Source organism: Oncorhynchus gorbuscha, unplaced genomic scaffold, assembly GCF_021184085.1.
Source record: "Oncorhynchus gorbuscha isolate QuinsamMale2020 ecotype Even-year unplaced genomic scaffold, OgorEven_v1.0 Un_scaffold_1121, whole genome shotgun sequence".
Lineage (NCBI taxonomy): Eukaryota > Metazoa > Chordata > Actinopteri > Salmoniformes > Salmonidae > Oncorhynchus > Oncorhynchus gorbuscha.
Window position 1 is genome coordinate 119,550 of NW_025745995.1, and position 20,410 is coordinate 139,959.

Sequence of the window (20,410 nt, forward strand, 5' to 3'; positions counted from 1 at the left end):
CTCCTACCCTAGCTAGTCATCGCTCCTCCTACCCTAGCTAGTCATCTGTCATCCCTACTCTGGCTATTCATCCCTCCTCCTACCCTGGCTATTCATCCCTCCTCCTACCCTGGCTATTCATCCCTCCTCCTACCCTGGCTATTCATCCCTCCTCCTCCCCTGGCTATTCATCCGTCATATCTACCCTAGCTAGTCATCCGTCATCCCTACCCTAGCTAGTCATCCCTACCCTAGCTAGTCATCCCTCCTCCTACCCTAGCTAGTCATCCGTCATCCCTACCCTAGCTAGTCATCCGTCATCCCTACCCTACCCTAGCTAGTCATCTGTCATCCCTACCCTACCCTAGCTAGTCATCCGTCATCCCTACCCTAGCTAGTCATCCCTTCTCCTACCCTAGCTAGTCATCCCTTCTCCTACCCTAGCTAGTCATCCCTCCTCCTACCCTAGCTAGACATTCGTCATTCCTACCCTAGCTAGTCATCCGTCATCCCTACCCTAGCTAGTCATTCCTACCCTAGCTAGTCATTCCTACCCTAGCTAGTCATCAGTCATCCCTCCTCCTACCCTAGCTAGTCATCTGTCATCCCTACCCTACCCTAGCTAGTCATCTGTCATCCCTACCCTAGCTAGTCATTCCTACCCTAGCTAGTCATTCCTACCCTAGCTAGTCATTCCTACCCTAGCTAGTCATTCCTACCCTAGCTAGTCATCTGTCATCCCTACCCTACCCTAGCTAGTCATCCGTCATCCCTACCCTAGCTAGTCATTCCTACCCTAGCTAGTCATTCCTACCCTAGCTAGTCATTCCTACCCTAGATAGTCATCTGTCATCCCTACCCTACCCTAGCTAGTCATCCGTCATCCCTACCCTAGCTAGTCATCCGTCATCCCTACCCTAGCTAGTCATCCGTCATCCCTACCCTAGCTAGTCATTCCTACCCTAGCTAGTCATTCCTACCCTAGCTAGTCATTCCTACCCTAGCTAGTCAGCCCTCCTCCTACCCTAGCTAGTCATCCGTCGTCTCTCCTCCTACCCTAGCTAATCATCCGTCGTCCCTACCCTAGCTAGTCATCCGTCGTCCCTACCCTAGCTAGTCATCCGTCGTCCCTACCCTAGCTAGTCATCCGTCGTCCCTACCCTAGCTAGTCATCCGTCGTCCCTCCTACCCTAGCTAGTCATCCGTCGTCCCTCCTACCCTAGCTAGTCATCCGTCGTCCCTCCTACCCTAGCTAGTCATCCGTCGTCCCTACCCTAGCTAGTCATCCGTCATCCCTACCCTAGCTAGTCATCCGTCGTCCCTACCCTAGCTAGTCATCCGTCGTCCCTACCCTAGCTAGTCATCCATCGTCCCTCCTCCTACCCTAGCTAGTCATCCGTCGTCCCTACCCTAGCTAGTCATCCGTCATCCCTACCCTAGCTAGTCATCCGTCATCCCTACCCTAGCTAGTCATCCGTCATCCCTACCCTAGCTAGTCATCCGTCGTCTCTCCTCCTACCCTAGCTAGTCATCCGTCGTCTCTCCTCCTACCCTAGCTAATCATCCGTCGTCCCTACCCTAGCTAGTCATCCGTCGTCCCTACCCTAGCTAGTCATCCGTCGTCCCTACCCTAGCTAGTCATCCGTCATCCCTACCCTAGCTAGTCATCCGTCATCCCTACCCTAGCTAGTCATCCGTCGTCTCTCCTCCTACCCTAGCTAGTCATCCGTCGTCCCTCCTCCTACCCTAGCTAGTCATCAGTCAGCCGTACCCTAGCTAGTCATCCGTCGTCCCTACCCTAGCTAGTCATCCGTCGTCCCTACCCTAGCTAGTCATCCGTCGTCCCTCCTCCTACCCTAGCTAGTCATCAGTCATCCCTACCCTAGCTAGTCATCCCTCCTCCTACCCTAGCTAGTCATCAGTCATCCCTACCCTAGCTAGTCATCCCTCCTCCTACCCTAGCTAGTCATCGGTCATCCCTACCCTAGCTGGTCATCCCCACTCCTACCCTAGCTAGTCATCCCTCCTCCTACCCTAGCTAGTCATCCGTCCTCCTACCCTAGCTAGTCATCCCTCCTCCTACCCTAGCTAGTCATCCCTCCTCCTACCCTAGCTAGTCATCGCTCCTCCTACCCTAGCTAGTCATCTGTCATCCCTACTCTGGCTATTCATCCCTCCTCCTACCCTGGCTATTCATCCCTCCTCCTACCCTGGCTATTCATCCCTCCTCCTACCCTGGCTATTCATCCCTCCTCCTCCCCTGGCTATTCATCCGTCATATCTACCCTAGCTAGTCATCCGTCATCCCTACCCTAGCTAGTCATCCCTACCCTAGCTAGTCATCCCTCCTCCTACCCTAGCTAGTCATCCGTCATCCCTACCCTAGCTAGTCATCTGTCATCCCTACCCTACCCTAGCTAGTCATCTGTCATCCCTACCCTACCCTAGCTAGTCATCCGTCATCCCTACCCTAGCTAGTCATCCCTTCTCCTACCCTAGCTAGTCATCCCTCCTCCTACCCTAGCTAGACATTCGTCATTCCTACCCTAGCTAGTCATCCGTCATTCCTACCCTAGCTAGTCATCCGTCATCCCTACCCTAGCTAGTCATTCCTACCCTAGCTAGTCATTCCTACCCTAGCTAGTCATCAGTCATCCCTCCTCCTACCCTAGCTAGTCATCTGTCATCCCTACCCTACCCTAGCTAGTCATCTGTCATCCCTACCCTAGCTAGTCATTCCTACCCTAGCTAGTCATCAGTCATCCCTACCCTACCCTAGCTAGTCATCTGTCATCCCTACCCTAGCTAGTCATTCCTACCCTAGCTAGTCATTCCTACCCTAGCTAGTCATTCCTACCCTAGCTAGTCATCTGTCATCCCTACCCTACCCTAGCTAGTCATCCGTCATCCCTACCCTAGCTAGTCATTCCTACCCTAGCTAGTCATTCCTACCCTAGCTAGTCATTCCTACCCTAGATAGTCATCTGTCATCCCTACCCTACCCTAGCTAGTCATCCGTCATCCCTACCCTAGCTAGTCATCCGTCATCCCTACCCTAGCTAGTCATCCGTCATCCCTACCCTAGCTAGTCATTCCTACCCTAGCTAGTCATTCCTACCCTAGCTAGTCATTCCTACCCTAGCTAGTCAGCCCTCCTCCTACCCTAGCTAGTCATCCCTCCTCCTACCCTAGCTAGTCATCCATCATCCCTACCCTAGCTAGTCATCCGTCATCCCTACCCTAGCTAGTCATCCGTCATCCCTACCCTAGCTAGTCATTCCTACCCTAGCTAGTCATTCCTACCCTAGCTAGTCATTCCTACCCTAGCTAGTCATCTGTCATCCCTCCTCCTACCCTAGCTAGTCATCTTTTCACCCTACCCTAGCTAGTCATCCTTCATCCCTACCCTAGCTAGTCATCCGTCGTCCCTACCCTAGCTAGTCATCCGTCATTCCTACCCTAGCTAGTCATTCCTACCCTACCTAGTCATTCCTACCCTAGCTAGTCATTCCTACCCTAGCTAGTCATCAGTCATCCCTACCCTAGCTAGTCATCAGTCATCCCTCCTCCTACCCTAGCTAGTCATCAGTCATCCCTCCTCCTACCCTAGCTAGTCATCCCTCCTCCTACCCTAGCTAGTCATCCCTCCTCCTACCCTAGCTAGTCATCTGTCATCCCTCCTCCTACCCTAGCTAGTCATCTGTTCACCCTACCCTAGCTAGTCATCCACTTCCTCTACTTACCCTCTTAGAGACTTACCCAGAAAGACTCAACTGTAATTGTCGTCAGTCGTCCCCGCCCTGGCTAGTCGTCCCCGCCCTGGCTAGTCGTCCAGGCTAGTCGTCCTGGCTAGTCGCCCCGGCCAGTCGCCCTGGCTAGTCGCCCCGGCCAGTCGCCCCCGCCCTGGCTAGTCGCCCCGGCTAGTCACCCCCGCCCTGGCTAGTCGCCCCGGCTAGTCGCCCCCGCCCTGGCTAGTCGCCCCCGCCCTGGCTAGTCGCCCCGGCTAGTCGCCCCGGCTAGTCGCCCCCGCCCTGGCTAGTCGCCCCGGCTAGTCGCCCCCGCCCTGGCTAGTCGCCCCCGCCAGTCGCCCGGCTAGTCGCCCCCGCCCCGGCTAGTCGCCCACCCCCCGGCTAGTCGCCCACCCCCGGCTAGTCGTCCACGCCCCGGCTAATCGTCCACGCCCCGGCTAGTCGTCCCCCCCCGGCTAGTCGTCCCCGCCCCGGCTAGTCGTCCCCCGCCCTGGCTAGTCGTCCCCACCCTGGCTAGTCGTCCACTTCCTCTACTTACTCTCTTAGAGACGCTCTTAGAGACTTACCCAGAAAGACTCAACTGTAATTGCTGCCAAGGGTGATTCGAACATGGGTGTGAATACTTTAATTGAGATATTTCTGTATTATTTCATATTCAATACATTTGCAACTATTTCTAAAAACATGTTTTCACTGTCACTGTGTGTAGACAGGTAAACACTTTATTTTAAATCTATTTTGAATTCAGGCTGTAACAACAAAATGTGGAATAAGTGGAGGGGTATGAATACCTTCTGAAGACTCTGTATCTGGCTGTGACCTCCCTCTCCCCTCTCTGACAGGAAATCATGTGAATATTTCAGACGGTTCCGGGCAGTTCTATATCCAACAGACAAAGCACTGGTCTATAGACATTGTGTGCCAGAAATAATACGATGAGGCAAAGCTAGACGAGCAGACAGACAGTGGTGACATCAGGTCAGTATTTTTTGGCGTGTGAAATGTAAACAACAGTTTAAAGAAAGCTACAAGTGGTTGTTGGATGGGAGGGAGGTGAGGCAGCGTAGCAGAATAGAGATGAGAGGTCAGACTCTCTGTGTGTGTGTGTGTGTGTGTGTGTGTGTGTGTGTGTGTGTGTGTGTGTGTGTGTGTGTGTGTGTGTGTGTGTGTGTGTGTGTGTGTGTGTGTGTGTGTGTGTGTGTGTGTGTGTGTGTTGCACGGTATACAAAAAGGTCCATAATTTGATTCTAAAAAGCGGTTCAGTATTCCTTTAGAGGATCGAGTCTGTATCGGCGATGGGATGGATGGGCATTTGAAATCATTTCACTATTCGAACAACATCATGAAATCTTTTCAGATATCCGGGTTCGTGGAAGTACATGCAAACAAAATACAACTGTTTAACCTTGGGAACTGACTTGCCATGCAGCCGCGAGACTTGGGAACTGACTTGCCATGCAGCCGCGAGACTTGGGAACTGGCTTGCCATGCAGCCGCGAGACTTGGGAACTGGCTTGCCATGCAGCCGCGAGACTTGGGAACTGGCTTGCCATGCAGCCGCGAGACTTGGGAACTGGCTTGCCATGCAGCCGCGAGACTTGGGAACTGGCTTGCCATGCAGCCGCGAGACTTGGGAACTGGCTTGCCATGCAGCCGCGAGACTTGGGAACTGGCTTGCCATGCAGCCGCGAGACTTGGGAACTGGCTTGCCATGCAGCCGCGAGACTTGGGAACTGGCTTGCCATGCAGCCGCGAGACTTGGGTGGCGCTTGCTTGCCATGCAGCCGCGAGACTTGGGTGGCGCTTGCTTGCCATGCAGCCGCGAGACTTGGGAACTGGCTTGCCATGCAGCCGCGAGACTTGGGTGGCGCTTGCTTGCCATGCAGCCGCGAGACTTGGGTGGCGCTTGCTTGCCATGCAGCCGCGAGACTTGGGAACTGGCTTGCCATGCAGCCGCGAGACTTGGGAACTGGCTTGCCATGCAGCCGCGAGACTTGGGTGGCGCTTGCTTGCAGCAGTGAGATTGGCAGGGGCCTGAGAGTCTTAGACAGGAGGAAGAAAGAGAGAGAAGCTACCGATTGGTCCATCAATAAGAACAAACGTCTGAAGCCCATTTAGGCCATTACGGTATGTATTAATGGGTTCACAGAGAAGACTACTACTGTATGTATTAATGGGTTCACAGAGAAGACTACTACTGTATGTATTAATGGGTTCACAGAGAAGACTACTACTGTATGTATTTATGGGTTCACAGAGAAGACTACTACTGTATGTATTAATGGGTTTACAGAGAAGACTACTACTGTATGTATTAATGGGTTCACAGAGAAGACTACTACTGTATGTATTTATGGGTTCACAGAGAAGACTACTACGGTATGTATTAATGGGTTCACAGAGAAGACTACTACTGTATGTATTAATGGGTTCACAGAGAAGACTACTACTGTATGTATTAATGGGTTCACAGAGAAGACTACTACTGTATGTATTAATGGGTTCACAGAGAAGACTACTACTGTATGTATTAATGGGTTTACAGAGAAGACTACTACTGTATGTATTAATGGGTTCACAGAGAAGACTACTACTGTATGTATTAATGGGTTCAGAGAAGACTACTACTGTATGTATTAATGGGTTCACAGAGAAGACTACTACTGTATGTATTAATGGGTTCACAGAGAAGACTACTACTGTATGTATTAATGGGTTTACAGAGAAGACTACTACTGTATGTATTAATGGGTTCACAGAGAAGACTACTACTGTATGTATTAATGGGTTTACAGAGAAGACTACTACTGTATGTATTAATGGGTTCACAGAGAAGACTACTACTGTATGTATTAATGGGTTCACAGAGAAGACTACTACTGTATGTATTAATGGGTTCACAGAGAAGACTACTACTGTATGTATTAATGGGTTCACAGAGAAGACTACTACTGTATGTATTAATGGGTTCACAGCAGAAAGACTACTACGGTATGTATTAATGGGTTCACAGAGAAGACTACTACTGTATGTATTAATGGGTTCACAGCAGAAAGACCACATTCAAAGTGTGTTGTCAGTATATCCTTGTGTAGTAATGTTCCATACATCATTTCATTTAGACAAAGCCTTTTCACTGTTAAAATAAGCATGAGATTCTTTTTCTTTAAAAAAATGTATATATACTCACACAAGTATTTGAATACTAACGTCCGTTTGGATATTTGAATACTGTACGAACCGTGCCCATCCCTAATCAGCCCCTTTATAGTAGGATGAGCCTTGTCCACTTCCTAATTCACTGCTACAGCTGTCTGGCCTGCATTAGCTCCCCTCTCATGCTGCACACAAGTTAACACACTTAAATAACACAACACTGCATGTGGAAATGTTGAACTTTTCACAAAACAAAGTCCTTTATCTCCCTCACCCCCACCACTTGTATGGATTCCACAGCCACAAAGTCAGATTCCACAGCCACAAAGTCAGATTCCACAGCCACAAAGTCAGATTCCACAGCCACAAAGTCAGATTCCACAGCCACAAAGTCAGATTCCACAGCCACAAAGTCAGATTCCACAGCCACAAAGTCAGATTCCACAGCCACAAAGTCAGATTCCACAGCCACAAAGTCAGATTCCACAGCCACAAAGTCAGATTCCACAGCCACAAAGTCAGATTCCACAGCCACAAAGTTAGATTCCACAGCCACAAAGTTAGATTCCACAGCCACAAAGTCAGATTCTTTCATTACTTTCTTAAAGAGACAGTGCACACATTTATTTAAAAAAAAAGAAGCTGCTTGAATTGAATTGATTGCTTTTTCTACGCTCCTGCTCTCCCTCTGCAAACTAGATGTTTGCTCCGAGGTGTCAAGTGGATGGGCTCACTTCATTAGTTACTGTGTCCACAGAGAGGAAGCTTTCCTCCTCACACCGACACTACAGACACGACAGAGAGTCTAGCAGGAGTGGGAACTATGGACGGGATTCTTCAATTAAGTGTTTGTCATTTAACAAGAAACATCTTAGTTAGATGTAAAATTGTGAGAGTAAGACCTGAGGCAGTATTACTGGCTGTTGTTGCTACGGTGTCTCCAGAGGGGCAAACAGAACAGAGAGGGTGACTGTGAGACTAAGACCTGAGGCAGTATTACTGGCTGTTGTTGCTACGGCGTCTCCAGAGGGGCAAACAGAACAGAGAGGGTGACTGTGAGACTAAGACCTGAGGCAGTATTACTGGCTGTTGTTGCTACGGTGTCTCCAGAGGGGCAAACAGAACAGAGAGGGTGACTGTGAGAGTAAGACCTGAGGCAGTGTTACTGGCTGTTGTTGCTACGGCGTCTCCAGAGGGGCAAACAGAACAGAGAGGGTGACTGTGAGACTAAGACCTGAGGCAGTGTTACTGGCTGTTGTTGCTACGGCGTCTCCAGAGGGGCAAACAGAACAGAGAGGGTGACTGTGAGACTAAGACCTGAGGCAGTATTACTGGCTGTTGTTGCTACGGTGTCTCCAGAGGGGCAAACAGAACAGAGAGGGTGACTGTGAGACTAAGACCTGAGGCAGTGTTACTGGCTGTTGTTGCTACGGTGTCTCCAGAGGGGCAAACAGAACAGAGAGGGTGACTGTGAGACTAAGACCTGAGGCAGTGTTACTGGCTGTTGTTGCTACGGTGTCTCCAGAGGGGCAAACAGAACAGAGAGGGTGACTGTGAGACTAAGACCTGAGGCAGTGTTACTGGCTGTTGTTGCTACGGTGTCTCCAGAGGGGCAAACAGAACAGAGAGGGTGACTGTGAGACTAAGACCTGAGGCAGTGTTACTGGCTGTTGTTGCTACGGCGTCTCCAGAGGGGCAAACAGAACAGAGAGGGTGACTGTGAGACTAAGACCTGAGGCAGTATTACTGGCTGTTGTTGCTACGGCGTCTCCAGAGGGGCAAACAGAACAGAGAGGGTGACTGTGAGACTAAGACCTGAGGCAGTATTACTGGCTGTTGTTGCTACGGCGTCTCCAGAGGGGCAAACAGAACAGAGAGGGTGACTGTGAGACTAAGACCTGAGGCAGTATTACTGGCTGTTGTTGCTACGGCGTCTCCAGAGGGGCAAACAGAACAGAGAGGGTGACTGTGAGAGTAAGACCTGAGGCAGTGTTACTGGCTGTTGTTGCTACGGCGTCTCGAGAGGGGCAAACCGTAATATTGCCACTATCTGTTTTTTCAGGGCGGCAGAACAGAGAGGGTGACCGTGATAGGGCGGCAGAACAGAGAGGGTGACCGTGATAGGGCGGCAGAACAGAGAGGGTGACCGTGATAGGGCGGCAGAACAGAGAGGGTGACCGTGATAGGGCGGCAGAACAGAGAGGGTGACCGTGATAGGGCGGCAGAACAGAGAGGGTGACCGTGATAGGGCGGCAGAACAGAGAGGGTGACCGTGATAGGGCGGCAGAACAGAGAGGGTGACCGTGATAGGGCGGCAGAACAGAGAGGGTGACTGGAAGACAGATCAACAGCCTACCAGTAGTTCTGTGAGAGAGAGAGAGACATAAGGGGAGAAAAAGGCTTGTTTCCAATACTACTTTGGTGCCTGTAATTGATAATGGTGATATCTTGTACTTTATGCCTGTGGTGTCATTACATATGAGATTCATTACGAACTCCAAAGCTCTCACACATCACCTTCTACATGGGAGTGGCCTTCCTTACCTCCTCAGAGGTTAAATCATTGGTATCTTTTTATTTAAGGCCATATTGAGACAGCTCCCATTTTACTAGTGTAACTAAACAACAATATAAAAACACAACATGTAAAGTGTTGGTCCCATGTGTCATGAGCTGAAATAAAAGATCCCAGAAATGCTCCATTCTCACAAAAACCTTATTCCTCTCAAATTCTGTGCACAAATGTGTTTATATCTCTGTTAGTGAGCATTTCTCCTTTGCCAAGATAATACATCTACCTGACAGGTGTGGCATATCAAGAAGCTGATTAAATATCATGATCATTACACAGGTGCACCTTGTGCTGGAGACAATAAAAGGCCATTCTAAAATGTGCAGTTTTGTCACAAAACACAATGCCACAAATGTCTCAAGTTGAGGGAGCGTTGCAATTGGCATGCTAACTGCAGGAATGTCCACCAGAGCTGTTGTCAGAAAATGTCATGTTAATTTCTCAACCATAAGGCAGTACAGTACATCCAACTGGTCACACAACCACAGACCATGTGACCACGCCAGCCCAGGACCTTCTCATCTGGCCTCACAACCACAGACCATGTGACCACGCCAGCCCAGGACCTTCTCATCTGGCCTCACAACCACAGACCATGTGACCACGCCAGCCCAGGACCTTCTCATCTAATTCACCTGAGACCAACCACACGGACTGCTAATGAAACTCTGGGTTTGCACAACTGAAATACTTCTCGTCGTCCTCACCAGGATCTTAACCTGACTGCAGTTTGGCATCGTAACTAGTGACGCACCGATAAAACTCTTTGGCCGATATAGAGTTCTTACTTGCCAAAAGAAAACCCGATACCGATACCCGATATAAAAAAATAAAGAATGGGGGCTTTGTAAGCATTCTAGTACAGTTAAATAGTTAACACACACAGCTGTCTAAGGCACTGCATCTTAGTGCAAGAGGCGTCACTACAGTCCCTGGTTCGAATCCAGGCGGTATCACATCCGGCCGTGATTGGGAGTCCCATAGGGCGGCGCACAATTGGCCCAGCGTCATCTGTGTTGCAAATGTGTCTTAAATTGCTGCTATTCTGTCTTTATTAGAATCTCAAATGATACTAATCAAATAACGGTTAGATTTGATCGATAGAGAGGGGGGAGGGGGGAACCACCTGTTCCAATCGATCGATCAAATTTATTTGCATTGTATTTTTCCCATATACACACACCCTATGTATTTTAATAAAATCACCTGCAAGCATTGAGCTTGTCTGATGCTTTAAGCTGATGGTTTGATGAAATAAGATAAATGCCTCAAGAGGGTGCCAGAGATCTAGATAGAGAAATTTAAAATAAATATATATTAAACTTTACCTGACCCAACTAGTCTCCTCCCGCTCCTGCTGGAATTTGCATATTCTGCCATTACTCGCCTGAAGTTGCCGGTAATCGGCTACACGAGGAGTAGGCAACCTTTCATGTTGAACGCCAATTTATCTTACCATTTCTACCGATCAGTGGCCAGTTATGGTTTGTGAAACATGTATTTAAATTATAATAACGTCTTCATATATTAAAATCACTGTCATGTGGTTAATCAAAATTCGATGGATTACTGCAACTCGCTGTTGGCTGGGCTCCCTGCCTGTGCCATTAAACCCCTTCAACTCATCCAGAACGCCGCAGCCCGTCTGGTGTTCAACCTTCCCAAGTTCTCTCACGTCACCCCGCTCCTCCGCTCTCTCCACTGGCTTCCAGTTGAAGCTCGCATCCGCTACAAGACCATGGTGCTTGCCTACGGAGCTGTGAGGGGAATGGCACCTCAGTACCTCCAGGCTCTGATCAGGCCCTACACCCAAACAAGGGCACTGCGTTCATCCACCTCTGGCCTGCTCGCCTCCCTACCACTGAGGAAGTACAGTTCCCGCTCAGCCCAGTCAAAACTGTTCGCTGCTCTGGCCCCCCAATGGTGGAACAAACTCCCTCACGACGCCAGGACAGCGGAGTCAATCACCACCTTCCGGAGACACCTGAAACCCCACCTCTTTAAGGAATACCTAGGATAGGATAAGTAATCCCTCTCACCCCCCTTTAAGATTTAGATGCACTATTGTAAAGTGACTGTTCCACTGGATGTCATAAGGTGAATGCACCAATTTGTAAGTTGCTCTGGATAAGAGCGTCTGCTAAATGACTTCAATGTAAATGTAATTGTATCAACTATGAACTTGGGTCCGGCGGCCCGAAGCTTGTGTTAGCGAACTTGCAACATGTATAAAATATTCTGGGCCCTCAGAGTTTCCGGTGGACCCAAGACGCAGCGATCAGGCCGGTTCCACCAACCTACCACAATACTATCCTGGTGGACCCGAGACGCAGCGATCAGGCCGGTTCCACCAACCTACCACAATACTATCCTGGTGGACCCAAGACGCAGCGATCAGGCCGGTTCCACCAACCTACCACAATACTATCCTGGTGGACCCAAGACGCAGCGATCAGGCCGGTTCCACCAACCTACCACAATACTATCCTGGTGGACCCAAGACGCAGCGATCAGGCCGGTTCCACCAACCTACCACAATACTATCCTGGAGGACCCAAGACGCAGCGATCAGGCCGGTTCCACCAACCTACCACAATACTATCCTGGTGGACCCAAGACGCAGCGATCAGGCCGGTTCCACCAACCTACCACAATACTATCCTGGTGGACCCAAGACGCAGCGATCAGGCCGGTTCCACCAACCTACCACAATACTATCCTGGTGGACCCAAGACGCAGCGATCAGGCCGGTTCCACCAACCTACCACAATACTATCCTGGTGGACCCGAGATGCAGCGATCAGGCCGGTTCCACCAACCTACCACAATACTATCCTGGCGGACCCAAGACGCAGCGATCAGGCCGGTTCCACCAACCTACCACAATACTATCCTGGTGGACCCGAGACGCAGTGTTGCCTCAGTGAACGGTCCTTGCTATCCAGGATCTTTGGGACGACCCTACACCAATTGAAATTGACATTTAAAATGGTTAAGGTTAGGTAAAGGTTCAGGTTTAGGATGGTGACGTCCCAAGGATCCCAGATAGCACTAAACCTCAGTAAACAGTGTCAAGTCCTTTCACACAGCTAGTTAGCCAGCTAGATGGGGGAGAGAAACATGAATTTGTACAAGTCCCTGACAAGTGACAACCCATACATCAAAACGTAGCTACGAAGCAAACTTTGTAACATGCTGTGTTTTTTTAGTGTCTCTGAAAGCATTTAGATGACGGACCTTGAGGAATACTATTCAAAGAGCAAACCCACTTCCGTTCAGAAGTTTGGGGTCGCTTACAAATGTCCTTGTTTTTTAAGGAAAAGCACATTTGTCCATTAAAATAACCTCAAATTGATCAGAAATATACTGTAGACATTGTTAATGTTGTAAATGACTATTGTAGCTGGAAACTGATGATTTTTTTATGGAATATCTACATAGGCATACAGAGGCTCATTATCAGCAACCATCACTCCTGTGTTCCAATGGCACGTTGTGTTAGCTAATCCAAGTACAGAGGCCCATTATCAGCAACCATCACTCCTGTGTTCCAATGGCACGTTGTGTTAGCTAATCCAAGTACAGAGGCCCATTATCAGCAACCATCACTCCTGTGTTCCAATGGCACGTTGTGTTAGCTACTCCTGTGTTCCAGTGGCACGTTGTGTTAGCTACTCCTGTGTTCCAGTGGCACGTTGTGTTAGCTACTCCTGTGTTCCAGTGGCACGTTGTGTTAGCTACTCCTGTGTTCCAGTGGCACGTTGTGTTAGCTACTCCTGTGTTCCAGTGGCACGTTGTGTTAGCTACTCCTGTGTTCCAATGGCACGTTGTGTTAGCTACTCCTGTGTTCCAATGGCACGTTGTGTTAGCTACTCCTGTGTTCCAATGGCACGTTGTGTTAGCTACTCCTGTGTTCCAATGGCACGTTGTGTTAGCTACTCCTGTGTTCCAATGGCACGTTGTGTTAGCTACTCCTGTGTTCCAATGGCACGTTGTGTTAGCTACTCCTGTGTTCCAATGGCACGTTGTGTTAGCTACTCCTGTGTTCCAATGGCACGTTGTGTTAGCTACTCCTGTGTTCCAATGGCACGTTGTGTTAGCTACTCCTGTGTTCCAATGGCACGTTGTGTTAGCTACTCCTGTGTTCCAATGGCACGTTGTGTTAGCTACTCCTGTGTTCCAATGGCACGTTGTGTTAGCTACTCCTGTGTTCCAATGGCACGTTGTGTTAGCTACTCCTGTGTTCCAATGGCACGTTGTGTTAGCTACTCCTGTGTTCCAATGGCACGTTGTGTTAGCTACTCCTGTGTTCCAATGGCACGTTGTGTTAGCTACTCCTGTGTTCCAATGGCACGTTGTGTTAGCTACTCCTGTGTTCCAATGGCACGTTGTGTTAGCTACTCCTGTGTTCCAATGGCACTACTCCTGTGTTCCAATGGCACGTTGTGTTAGCTACTCCTGTGTTCCAATGGCACGTTGTGTTAGCTACTCCTGTGTTCCAATGGCACGTTGTGTTAGCTACTCCTGTGTTCCAATGGCACGTTGTGTTAGCTACTCCTGTGTTCCAATGGCACGTTGTGTTAGCTACTCCTGTGTTCCAATGGCACGTTGTGTTAGCTACTCCTGTGTTCCAATGGCACGTTGTGTTAGCTACTCCTGTGTTCCAATGGCACGTTGTGTTAGCTACTCCTGTGTTCCAATGGCACGTTGTGTTAGCTACTCCTGTGTTCCAATGGCACGTTGTGTTAGCTACTCCTGTGTTCCAATGGCACGTTGTGTTAGCTACTCCTGTGTTCCAATGGCACGTTGTGTTAGCTACTCCTGTGTTCCAATGGCACGTTGTGTTAGCTACTCCTGTGTTCCAATGGCACGTTGTGTTAGCTACTCCTGTGTTCCAATGGCACGTTGTGTTAGCTACTCCTGTGTTCCAATGGCACGTTGTGTTAGCTACTCCTGTGTTCCAATGGCACGTTGTGTTAGCTACTCCTGTGTTCCAATGGCACTACTCCTGTGTTCCAATGGCACGTTGTGTTAGCTACTCCTGTGTTCCAATGGCACGTTGTGTTAGCTACTCCTGTGTTCCAATGGCACGTTGTGTTAGCTACTCCTGTGTTCCAATGGCACGTTGTGTTAGCTACTCCTGTGTTCCAATGGCACGTTGTGTTAGCTACTCCTGTGTTCCAATGGCACGTTGTGTTAGCTACTCCTGTGTTCCAATGGCACGTTGTGTTAGCTACTCCTGTGTTCCAATGGCACGTTGTGTTAGCTACTCCTGTGTTCCAATGGCACGTTGTGTTAGCTACTCCAAGATGATCATTTTAAAAGGATAATTGATCATTAGAAAACCCTTTTGCAATCATGTTAGCACAGCGGAAAACTGTCTGATTAAAGAAGCAATAAAACTGTCCTTGAGACTAGTTGAGTATCTGGAGCATCAGCATTTGTGGGTTCGATTACAGGCTCAAAATTGCCAGAAACAAAGCACTTTCTTCTGAAACTCATCAGTCTATTCTTGTTCTGAAAAATGAAGGCTATTCCATGCGAGAAATTGCCAAGAAACTGAAGATATCGTACAACGCTGTGTACTACTCCCTTCACAAAACAGCGTAAACTGGCCCTAACCAGAATAGAATGTTCTCTGTTGTGTCTCGGTTTTTCCACATGGCATCTTGTAGTCTGGTATTAGATATGCCATTAGGGTACTGAAGCAGACATCCTCTACCAGTGACAATGGCTGAATATCAACTGCAATCGTTTCTGTAATCAGCTCTGTGATTTTCTCCATTATCACACTGCTGTCAGCAACAGGTTGGGTCTCACGGTGCCTCTCTCATCACTGCCCCTGTACGGTCCCTGTAGCTCAGTTCTACCTCAGCACCTACTCATTTAACATCTCATCACTGCCCCTGTACGGTCCCTAGCTCAGTTCCATCTCATCACCTACTCATTTAACATCTCATCACTGCCCCAGTCCCTTCCAGTTCCATCTCATCACCTACTCATTTAACATCTCATCACTGCCCCTGTACGGTCCCTGTAGCTCAGTTCCATCTCATCACCTACTCATTTAACATCATCACTGCCCCACAGTCCCTGTAGCTCAGTCCACATCTCATCACCTACTCATTTAACATCCTCAGCATCTCATCACTGCCCCTGTACGGTCCCTGTAGCTCAGTTCCACCTCATCACCTACTCATTTAACATCTCATCACTGCCCCTGTACGGTCCCTGTAGCTCAGTCCACATCTCATCACTGCCCCTGTACGGTCCCTGTAGCTCAGTTCCATCTCATCACTGCCCCACGGTCCCTGTAGCTCAGTCCACATCTCATCACTGCCCCTGTACGGTCCCTGTAGCTCAGTCCACATCTCATCACTGCCCCTGTACGGTCCCTGTAGCTCAGTCCACATCTCATCACTGCCCCCACGGAGCTAGTCTACATCTCATCAACACGGTCCCTTAGCTCAGTTCTGTCAGCACCTACTATTTAACCTCCCAGAGTATTGTCACAACAGGCTTAGCTGCTGTCATTCCCAGAGTATTGTCACAACAGGCTTAGCTGCTGTCATTCCCAGAGTATTGTCACAACGGGCTGCTGTCATTCCCAGCGGGCTTAGCTGCTGTCATTCCCAGAGTATTGTCACAACGGGCTTAGCTGCTGTCATTCCCAGAGTATTGTCACAACAGGCTGCTGTCATTCCCAGAGTATTGTCACAACGGGCTTAGCTGCTGTCATTCCCAGAGTATTGTCACAACAGGCTTAGCTGCTGTCATTCCCAGAGTATTGTCACAACAGGCTTAGCTGCTGTCATTCCCAGAGTATTGTCACAACAGGCTGCTGTCATTCCCAGAGTATTGTCACAACGGGCTGCTGTCATTCCCAGAGTATTGTCACAACGGGCTTAGCTGCTGTCATTCCCAGAGTATTGTCACAACGGGCTTAGCTGCTGTCATTCCCAGAGTATTGTCACAACGGGCTGCTGTCATTCATGTCACAACCAGCTGCTGTCATTCCCAGAGTATTGTCACAACGGGCTGCTGTCATTCCCAGAGTATTGTCACAACGGGCTTAGCTGCTGTCATTCCCAGAGTATTGTCACAACGGGCTGCTGTCATTCCCAGAGTATTGTCACAACGGGCTGCTGTCATTCCCAGAGTATTGTCACAACGGGCTTAGCTGCTGTCATTCCCAGAGTATTGTCACAACGGGCTTAGCTGCTGTCATTCCCAGAGTATTGTCACAACGGGCTTAGCTGCTGTCATTCCCAGTCTCACTCTGCCATTTTAGACGATGGCGTTCGGAGGGCATTGTATCAAATCATTTAAAAGATGCATATGTCCTCCGATTAACATTACAGCATTGTTGCATTTTATTTTTTAAATGTAACGTTTATTTAACCAGGCAAGTCAGTTACACTGACGACCTACGACCTGCATTAGGACGTTTATTTAACCAGGCAAGTCAGTTACACTGACGACCTACGACCTACGACCTGCATTAGGACGTTTATTTCCTCCTTTATGACGATCGGTGCTTGATAGTTTTGTGATAACTGCACTGTGAATTACATTTTGCTTCAATTACATCTCATTTTTCATTTATGGATTTTTCCCCGTAATTTTAAAGATCCCAATGTCTTATTAACGTTGACAGCCCTAATGGCCAGGGCCCATTTCTGTCACTTCATTGAGCTGACAAGCTTCAGTCTGCTCAGCACCCACCGTAGAAGCAGTAACAGTCAGCTCACTCTCCTCTCTGACTGGTGTACTGTCATTGGGCGATAGTGTTCAGGTTTGCTCGACCACGCCAAGGCAAGATATGCTTACAGCCATGTAAAGTGCACCCTCTTCAGGACAAATATAAATTATTGAGCATTTTCTCAGAAATCTTATAATCGGCTCTCATAAATCGGACGATAATATCAGCTTTCTATAAACATACACATGGCAAGTTCCTCTCAAAAACTTCCCACTTAGCATGTAGAAATAAACAAGCAACAAGCCGTTTCACTTGAGAAAATATGGAGCTCGTTGTGAACCAAACCAGCCACACTCATTGAAACAGCGGACGAGGATGGATTGAAACGCTGAGACTGTTCCTACCTTTCTGGCAGTGGTTAGAGGTCCAGCAGCGACAGTTGAAGTTGTCATTGAAGTTGGTCTTGATGCATCGACGGCTGTCCTCCATGATGCCTGGACACACGTCCCCACACTCCTTACTCTGTTTGTTCCCCGCTATGAAGTTATTCAACTCAGCATCCATGATGAGAGACCAGTCGATAGAGTCCAGATAGCAGAGCTCGGGGTTCTTCTCGATCCGGATGGCTCCTCTAGTGATGTTCTGGAGGCTGTAGAGGCCGATGTCCTTCAGAGAAGTCATCTCAAAGATCACCAGGGCGTAATTGTAGAAGAGATTTCGCCCTCGGATCACCGTGAGGTTAGGGAACAGGGTGGACAGGGAGTCCAGGCCCGAGACTCTGAATAAAAATTACATCAAAACTTTGTTTAAAGTGATTTTTTTTTTTTAAAGCAGCAACACACTTCTACATGAAAACAACATAAAAGAGATCAAAGAAAAAACAAGCAGGAATCATCAAAAAGATGAATAAAATAATAGTGAAATCATTGAGAGGTGGAAGCTGTGTATCTAAACCACTAACCTGAACAGCAGCAAGTAGTCAGTGATCATGGTGAGTTTGGGGAAGGAGAGCGAGCGGAACACTTCCTGGTTGAGGTTGTAGTTCTTGTCTCCTATTAGGAGGATCTGGAGGTAACCCTCGACGATCGTACAGTTCTCCAGGCGACGGAACTCACTGATGTCGTTACCGATGTCAATGCTGGGACCACAAACTGGAGAGAGAGAGAGAGAGAGAGAGAGAGAGACAATGGAAGAGACTTAAATGTACTTGTCAATTTCATCTAAAGCCCAATAAAAGCCTTGTAGAGAGCTAGAGAAACAGACTTAGCCTAACATAATGGTTGCTTTCATGCTATGGGATGAGGGTTTGAAATCATTTCACTACTCTAATAATATCATACATTTATCAGTTTTCCAGATATTGGAAATACATGTTTTTTTTACATAAGAGAAGGTTACTTAAGGCAACAAATGTAAGGAGTGTGTTTGGTTGGGATGGACGTATAATGCGAACGTCTAGCAACCCAGAGGTTGGTGGTTCGAATCTCATCACAGACAACTTTACAACTACTTACTATGTTTTCACTACTTACTATGTTAGTTAACCCACTACTTACTATGTTAGTTAACCCACTACTTACTATGTTAGTTAACCCACTACTTACTATGTTAGTTAACCCACTACTTACTATGTTAGTTAACCCTTACTATGTTAGTTAACCCACTACTTACTATGTTAGTTAACCCACTATGTTAGTTACTTACTATGTTAGTCAACCCACTACTTACTATGTTAGTCAACCCACTACTTACTATGTTAGTCTAACTATGTTAGTCAACCCACTACTTACTATGTTAGTTAACCCACTACTTACTATGTTAGTCAACCCACTACTTACTATGTTAGTTAACCCTTACTATGTTAGTTAAACCACTACTTACTATGTTAGTCAACCCACTACTTACCCACTATGTTAGTCAACCCACTACTTACTATGTTAGTTAACTATGTTAGTTAACCCACCTTACACTATGTTAGTTAGTTAAACCCACTACTTACTATGTTAGTTAACCCACTATGTTAGTTAACCCACTATGTTAGTTAACCCACTATGTTAGTTAACCCTTCCCCTAACCTGACTCATAACCAGTGTTAGCCACATAGCTAACGTTAGCCACAACTCATTGGAATTCGTAACTTTAAGACATTTAAGAAAATGGATAACACATTTGTACTTTTTTTTGCAAATGTGTAACATCATCCGAAATGTAATTCGTTTACTTCCACAAATGAATACGACACGTAACACATTATACTGAAGAGAAAGTGGGTTTTCCAGGATAATAGGACATGTGGAGAGAGCAGGTTGTCCCTGTAGGTACATTACATTCAGCTATATGGTTGTCTAAAGGTAGAACAAAGATCAACTATTAGGAGCAAAGAGGAGCATTAAGACAACCTAGCAAATATATATATATATACAGTATTGCATTTATCAATTTAGTTAGGTAGTCGTTCCCTGGAAAACGGAGATGAAACCACTTACTTTCTCCATGTGCGGACCGAGGGCAGGTCGCGGAGACACACAGCAGCAGACCACAGAACAAGGTCACCGGATCCGTTTCTGTGCCAGACTTCATTCCGGTAAAACAAACTTCCTCCCCGGCGTCAGAAACAAACAACGGGAATGACCCCCTAATCAATTAATGCTCCCAAATAATGGTCGCTTCTCAGGCCACACAAATAAAAGGCCGAGAACGTGGGAGCAAAGTGAACACGTCCCTGACTTGTAATTCCTAAATGTTGACTTCTCGGTACCGTCGGTGTTTTAGTACCGTCAGTATCGGTACCGTCGGCAGCCAGCCGATGCGATCTCCCGGACTAACAGACGTGGTCTTCTCCTGTGTTGAGGAATGTCCACTGCGGGGTTGAATCCAGCAGGAAAACAAGGCTGTCCTGGTCTCTCTGTCATATAATGACCCCGTCGGGTTGAGACGGACAACCTCCCAGGGACGGATGAAATGTTACCGGGAAACAGCCGCGTCGAGCAGTTGACAATCCGCATCTTCCGACTCCATTTCTTCAAAAAAGCAAAATGCCACTTTGTTCGCTTGAATGCGCTCTTCACCAGGCGGGGAGAAAGTCCTCCAACGTGGACGGGAGAGCGGGCTTGGTTCGGGGTTTGGTTAGTAAAAGAGCCCTCCCGGAGTGAGACACATGAGGTTTTGATCCAAAATATCCGTCTAGGACGGAAAAGGATTCAACAACTGCAGCCCCCGGTGTCTCCCCCTCCTCCGTCTTCACCCGCCGCT

The 20,410-nt window shown here is 48.1% G+C and overlaps 1 pseudogene; it reads right to left on the reverse strand.

The window, feature by feature from the left end:
* LOC124021465 overlaps positions 1-20,173 on the reverse strand; it is a 120,822-nt pseudogene extending 100,649 nt beyond the window's left edge.
* Positions 20,174-20,410: the final 237 nt, after the last annotated feature.